Source organism: Vidua macroura, chromosome 7 (genome assembly GCF_024509145.1).
Source record: "Vidua macroura isolate BioBank_ID:100142 chromosome 7, ASM2450914v1, whole genome shotgun sequence".
Classification (NCBI taxonomy): Eukaryota; Metazoa; Chordata; class Aves; order Passeriformes; family Viduidae; genus Vidua; species Vidua macroura.
The window spans coordinates 960,550-967,189 of record NC_071577.1 but is presented as its reverse complement, the minus strand read 5'-3'; the positions used below and the strand labels follow the sequence as shown (position 1 = coordinate 967,189).

The 6,640-nt window shown below is 56.4% G+C and overlaps 8 non-coding genes across 8 annotated transcripts; 4 read left to right on the top strand and 4 right to left on the bottom strand.

Annotated features, from left to right (window-relative positions):
- Positions 1-117: 117 nt before the first annotated feature.
- On the bottom strand, positions 118-199 carry TRNAS-GCU (transfer RNA serine (anticodon GCU)). The gene has a single exon. It is a non-coding gene; the product is annotated as a tRNA-Ser (tRNA).
- A 168-nt stretch (positions 200-367) lies between these two features.
- TRNAM-CAU (transfer RNA methionine (anticodon CAU)) lies at positions 368-440 on the bottom strand. The gene has a single exon. It is a non-coding gene; the product is annotated as a tRNA-Met (tRNA).
- A 119-nt stretch (positions 441-559) lies between these two features.
- Positions 560-641, top strand: TRNAS-GCU (transfer RNA serine (anticodon GCU)). The gene has a single exon. It is a non-coding gene; the product is annotated as a tRNA-Ser (tRNA).
- A 1,438-nt stretch (positions 642-2,079) lies between these two features.
- Positions 2,080-2,151, bottom strand: TRNAP-AGG (transfer RNA proline (anticodon AGG)). The gene has a single exon. It is a non-coding gene; the product is annotated as a tRNA-Pro (tRNA).
- Positions 2,152-3,663: 1,512 nt separating this feature from the next.
- Positions 3,664-3,735, top strand: TRNAA-UGC (transfer RNA alanine (anticodon UGC)). The gene has a single exon. It is a non-coding gene; the product is annotated as a tRNA-Ala (tRNA).
- Positions 3,736-3,989: 254 nt separating this feature from the next.
- On the top strand, positions 3,990-4,071 carry TRNAS-UGA (transfer RNA serine (anticodon UGA)). The gene has a single exon. It is a non-coding gene; the product is annotated as a tRNA-Ser (tRNA).
- Positions 4,072-4,580: 509 nt separating this feature from the next.
- On the bottom strand, positions 4,581-4,653 carry TRNAA-UGC (transfer RNA alanine (anticodon UGC)). The gene has a single exon. It is a non-coding gene; the product is annotated as a tRNA-Ala (tRNA).
- A 1,147-nt stretch (positions 4,654-5,800) lies between these two features.
- Positions 5,801-5,872, top strand: TRNAP-CGG (transfer RNA proline (anticodon CGG)). The gene has a single exon. It is a non-coding gene; the product is annotated as a tRNA-Pro (tRNA).
- Positions 5,873-6,640: the final 768 nt, after the last annotated feature.

Below are 6,640 nucleotides of genomic sequence, written 5' to 3'. Positions count from 1 at the left end.
GGGGGAAGGGAGTGGGGAGGGTGGCTGCTCTCTGTTACCCGGGGGGGCTGGTCTCGCTCCCGGCCTCTCCCAAATTGTTTATCTGTGGATGGAGGACCCCGGGCAGCAACAAAACCCCGACGAGGGTGGGATTCGAACCCACGCATGCAGAGCACAATGGATTAGCAGTCCATCGCCTTGACCACTCGGCCACCTCGTCCCACTGTATACTGCCTAGCTGGCTGCCTGCCCCGCGCCCTTAAGAGCTCGAACCTCCTGGGAGCCGCCAGCCGTGAGGGCCGGACGAAGGCCTCGGTAGTATCTGGGCCGGGTGCACTGCGGAGCCACCTGGCGTGGCCACGGGGAAAGAAAAAAAGACCCAAAACGTTGCCCTCTCTGAGGCTCGAACTCAGGACCTTCAGATTATGAGACTGACGCGCTGCCTACTGCGCTAAGAGGGCACTGAACCTAATTGTTAGCATCGGGCCTCCAGCAGGTAAGCAGGTGACGAACTTGGGACAGGCCTCAGGGCTGCGGCGGCTGCGTCAGGTCGGCAGGGGGCTAGACGTTTTCTCAGTGGGACGAAGTGGCCGAGTGGTTAAGGCGATGGACTGCTAATCCATTGTGCTCTGCACGCGTGGGTTCGAATCCCACCTTCGTCGGGATTTTGTTGCCGCGCGGACAGAACTTCGGGGTGGTGCTCGGATTCTTGAGGCACACGGGGACTCGGCGGCGGGTGCGGGAGGGGAAATGGTACCAGCAGGTGCCTGGTCTACACTGGCATCTGCATCCTCCCCAGGATCAAAAGTCACTCGTGCCCTGGAGATTTTGGGAAGGGGATGGCAGAAGAAATTGACGCGGTGTCTAAAGGGCCAGCCAAGGTACATATGTGGAGGGGTGGGGAAGTCTCTTATCCAAGACTCATGGAGAAGAAAGCACTTAGAAAATCCTTACATGAGCGATTACTGCTGAAAGTAGCTTTTGAGCAGTCAGGCGATAACCTTCCAAAACGTAGAGTGCAATAGGGAAGCAAACTGGGACAAAGGAAGTGTGAAACCGTGGATGGATACCCTGGATACTATGGGGAGAACAGGCAGAGAAGGTATAGGAGGGTTTTTCCCATCAGAGTTCTTGGTAATTATCCCCATTCATTGTTACTGGTAAAAAAATGCAGCAAAGTGGGCAAAAGGCAAAGTGCAAATCTGATCCTGCATGTGGTGGGAATCCAGAGAGGCAGAGGAAGGCGCTCTGGCCCCACACCACCCTGAGCCCCCACTGGCACCGGGATGCTGGGTGTGGCTCTGGGTGATTTACCTGGAGAGGGATCCAAACAGCTTCCTACTTCCCACCCAGTGGGGATTAGCCCTCTCCCATGGCTCATCCTGGCCATTGGACAGGTGTGGGCACCCTGGGAAGGTACCTGAGATGCTGCCAGGTCTCTCCAGCCAGCCCTGCCAAGTGTAGGAACCTGGAGGGTGGGCTGTGGGCTGGGCAGCCATACCGAGGGAAACAGATCCTGCTGCTGCTTGTGGGTCTTGCAGGCGCCACGAGGCAGGAGCAGGTCCTGGGTAGGAGGGACCCTTTGGTGAATTTTTATGTCCAGCGGGGGACCCTGGGGACCCTGAAATAAGCTTTCAGTAAAAACGTGCACCTAAACTGCTCTGAGTCAGCATCATCATTGTGAGGGGCAAACAGGGGCAGTGGGGAAGCCCCAGCAGTACCCCAAACTTGTGCCAGGAAGGAAAAGCAGACTCCCAGGCACCATTGGAAGTGGAATCCAGGATCTCCTGTTTACTAGACAGGTGTTTTGACCAGCTGAGCCAGGGCCCTCACCTGCCCCACTGCCAGGGGTGCCCCATGGCCACAGACACAGCCCTTCCTATGCCATCCCCATCCCGCTGCCAACTCAAAAACAGGGTCACTCTGGAGGACCAATGAGTTGGGACTCCAGGGACAGGGCACAGCCCCCTGTGGCGCTCCGTGTGCCACGCTAAGCTCAAAGCTCTACGGGTATCCCTGAGGGGTAAAAATCGATGTCTGGGGTCCCGTCGGGCTCTGCACCGGCCAGGCGATAGCAGGGTGGTGATGCCCAAAAAAGAAGGGCTCGTCCGGGATTTGAACCCGGGACCTCTCGCACCCTAAGCGAGAATCATACCCCTAGACCAACGAGCCGGGGTGTACTGCCCCTCCCGCGCCCCGCCCTCGCCCTCGCCCTCGCCCTCGCCCTCGCCCTCGCCCTCGCCCTCGCCCTCGCCCTCGCCCTCGCCCTCGCCCTCGCCCTCGCCCTCGCCCTCGCCCGGCCCGGCCCGGCCGCTGCGCGGACGCCGCTGCCCGGGGACCCCGCCCCGGGGCCGCTCCCTCCGCACGGCCCGCGCCCGCAGCCCCGCCGGGACACCGCGACATCAGCGCCGCGCACATGCCACCCCCAGACACCCCGGACACCCGCTCCTCCGCACACTGCCCCGCACCCCGCCCCGCTGCCCCCACCGGAGCCACCGCGCTTCCCCCGCCCTGCCAACGCCGCTCTGACGCCCGAGGGCTGAAGGCCTTGGACTCCAAATCCCACAGGGCTTCCCTGTCACAGACGTGGGTTTTACCTGCATGGATGGGAATCGTGGTGGTCATGGCCTGTTTTTTTTTCCCTCCTGCTATCAAGGAATAAGTAGCATCATAGGGCAGGGCATCATGGACCACTCACTCTGGGGTCAGGGGAAATCCTCTCGCGGATGAGGTTATCTCTTTCTACTGACAGGCCAGCTGGGACCCACACAAGCCCAGGGCAGTGGGGCCAAGGTGCCCAACAATGCAGGTTTGCAGTGTGTTTCCACCTTAAGGTATGATGAGACATGGGTCTCACTCCTAGAGGAATTTTTGCTTTGGTCAGAGCCTGTCCTGTTTCTCTCTGGAGGTACAGAGCCCTCTGGGGTCTTCCCGTTGTTCCCCTCCAGTCACTGCAGCTTCGGGCTGGGCAGCTTCGGGCTGGGCAGCTTGAGGGCATGGGCTGTGGCACCCACTGTGCACCACTGCTGTCCCCCCACTCCTGGGCCTGCCATGCCCTCAGGCAGTACCAGTGCTTTTGGGAGGAGGGGGGGTCTGTGGGGGGCTCTGCCAGCCCCACAACCAACAGGGAGGGGTCTGGAGAGGCAAAATAACATGGAGATGCTGGGGGTTGATCCCAAGGGTTCTTGCATGCAAAGCAAGTGCTCTTCCGCTGAGGTACATGCCCCTGTGCAAGGGCAAGGTGGTGTCCAAGAGTCCCCACTGTCTTCATGGTCCACCTGCCCCTGTGGCCACTGGATTCAGGGAAATTATGCACCATGGACACCTCCAAATGCCAGCCCCACCTCCTGGGCACCATAAGATATTTCCTTGTTCCAAGCTATGCCAAGGGGCAAAAGACAACATCAGCCACCCTCCTCAACTCCCAGAATTGGGGGCCACAGATCACGGGCATGATTCTCACTTAAGGCGTGAGAGGTCCTGGGTTCAGCTCCTTGATGAGCCCACCTTTTGGGCACCTAACTTCTTTGGCTGGCACATGGGACTGCAGCATAACCAAGGCTTTGGCACAGAGGGCTGGGTGCCCCTTCCTGGCTGGGTGGGCAAGATGGACCCCCCCAAAGCTGGCAGTGTATGCCCCAAGGATGAGGGGACTCAGCCAGGCCATCTCCCTGCCTTGCACAGGGGGATGTAGCTCAGCGGGAGAGCGCTTGCTTTGCATGCAAGAGGCCCTGGGATCAACCCCCAGCATCTCCATGTCTTTTCCCCTACAAGAGCTGCTGTATCCCTGGGCATCCTTGGAGGATGCTTTCCTGTGCTGCCTGTCTTGTGGCCAAGGCACCTGAATTTTTTCCAGCCATCAGTAAATATTCCTGTATGATCCCTTTTCCCAAACCTCCAGGTGTGGGTACTGGGGCTGAGCAGAGCCCCACACCAGGCTGGGGGATGGCATAACCTGAGGCAAAGTGGGGTGTCCCCATCTATTGTCACCTGAATGAGGGGTACTAGTGGCTGTGATGGCCAAGGGGTGAAGGTGTTGGACTTGAAATCCAATAGGGATTCCCTATGCAGGTTCAAATCCTGCTCACAGTGACAGGTTTTACCCATGGCTGGATGGTGTGGGGTGCCAGGGTGACTGACCCCTTCCCTCAGGATTTTGATCCCTGGAGAGCAGTGGACAGGGAAGGAGCGGTGGGCTTGCGGACTCTAGGCTCAGCTCCTGTATGACCCCTCCTTTTGGGCACCTGTGGCCAGGCGTGGGCTCTACGGTGTCAGGGCAAGGATGGGGAGGCACTGCCTGGCACACAGGGCAAAGGCAGCCTCCCTAGCTGGGTGGCCCCTGGGATGGGATGGTCCCATCACTGCCAGGAGCATGGTGTTGCCCAGTGCCCATGGGCACAGGCACAGCTCAGCCATGGCCAGGGCTGGTTCCCTCCTGGGTTGGGAAATAGCTGTCAAGGCAGTGGAGGTAATGTTGCAGCCTCAGGGGGAAGCTTTGCCATGGTGCATCCCTCACCTCTGGGGAGCCCTCCCAGAGGTAGATGCAAGTTTATCATCACTGGCCTGTGGAAGAGGTGGGTTTGAGGAGGGGAAAAAAAAGCTGGAGATGCTGGGGGGTTGAACCCAGGGCCTCTTACATGCAAAGCAAGCACTCTCCCACTGAACTACATCCCCTGCCTGGGCGCCCCACATCTGGGGGTTCTGCTGACCCCCCTGTTCCTCGTGGCCCCATTTTAAAACCAGGCAGATGCAGCACATAGCCATGCTGTGCTGGGCAGAGTGGGAGCTTCAGACGAAGTTTAGAAACTCCCATTGAATTATGAGGTGCAGAGAGGAACCCCTGGCTTTCTAAACGTTTAAGAGGAGCCTGGGTGTGGCTGGATCCAACCTTAGCCCCAGATTTTGCAGTTTATCTCTAAAATATTGTATAGGTGTAGTAGAAACTTTATACAGCTTTATCCTGCATGATTAAAAATAAATATTAAAATAAATATTTACACAAATACATATGATTTATTACGATTAGACAAAAAAAATCTTAATCAGAATTATTTACTACACAATATAGGTGCTATAACAACTATCACAACATAGTGCACTGTGAAGGAATATTGAAACAATTATATTAAAGCAAATATATTAAACCTGCCAAAACCAATTATTAAGTAAAGGTTGATGTTTGTCACCCAGAATAACCAATGACTGGGGGCAAATCTCTTGGCCTCAGTCTTAAGGAGTGACCTTGAGGAGTGTCTCCACCCCAGGGGGGAATTTCCACACATACACTTCAAGAAAGGATTTGTCAGAAAACCCTGCCATTCAAATATGGGACTTTTATGCTATAAAAGAATGGACTTTTCTGGTGAGCCAGATATGTCCAGCCCAGCTGTGCCAGCTCAACGGCTTTACTAAAGTTATCAGTAATATTACTTGTTTGTTCTTCTATCCAGATATTTTACCAGATCTACTATATCTTCATATCACTATCAGAATGTTTAAATTTGAGGTTGATGAGTCAGGCTGGTTTCAGCTTTATTCAACATCAAAAGCAGTGTGACCCCTTTTTCTTCATTTAACCCTGATTGTTTGGGAAATAGAGCATTGTTTGAGTTGTTTCTGCCATTCCAGTCTCTGGCATTCTGGAGCAACCTGCGATGTATGCCCAGGTGACATCCCCACAGCCAGGGAAGAACAAGGGTGACCTCTCCATGGTGACCATCCATCAGAGACAAACAGAGGTGCCACAAATCCCATCTCATCTCAGGCAGTTTTGTGGGTACTCAAACTAAAAAAAGGGTTTTCTTCAGTACTTAAGCCATGGGGCTCGTTGGTCTAGGGGTATGATTCTCGCTTCGGGTGCGAGAGGTCCCGGGTTCAACTCCCGGACGAGCCCTTGTTTTGGACACCCAGACATGGGTGCCTTGGGATGTGGTGGAACCAGGGCGGGGGTGAAGGGTGGGAAGCAGTGCCTGCAGAGCAGCAATGGGGACAGTGTTTTGGGTGGGCACCTCCTTAAACCAGGAGGAGTGCCTTGGAAGCAGCAGTGGGAAGAGTGCAGCGCAGCCTGTGGCAGTCGGGTTTGGAGCCGCGGGGGCAGAGTGGGGCAAGGGCACTTGGCCAACTCCCCTTGCTATTGCACAGGGGGATGTAGCTCAGCAGGAGAGCGCTTGATTTGCATGCATGGTCACCTAGAATCAACTCCCAGCATCTCCATGTCTTTTTGCCTCTCCAGACCCCTCTCTGATGGATTCAGGCCCCCACAGACTCCCCTGATGCCCCACAAGAAATCCTGGGGCTGCCTGCGAGCACATCTCACCTGAGATTGCCCCTTGGCACCCCAAAGCAGGCGGCAAGGAAATGTTAGTGGAGATCTCTCTCCTTACCTAGGTGCTGTAGAGTGTGGAGGCACCCAGAGTGCCTTCCCCACGGGGCTCACGGTGTCTCCTGGGGCGATCACCGGCGCTGGGGAGACCAGCCAAGTGGCAGGGGGGCGCTGGGCGCCCAAAAAGAAGGGCTCACCCGGGGTTTGAACCCGGGACCTCTCAGCACCCTAAGTGAGAATCATACCCCTAGACCAACAAGCCGGGGTGCCTAGGATATCCCAGACGCTTCCTCACTATGGGAATCCAGGGCATCCCTCTCTGGCTGCCCTGTAATGTCT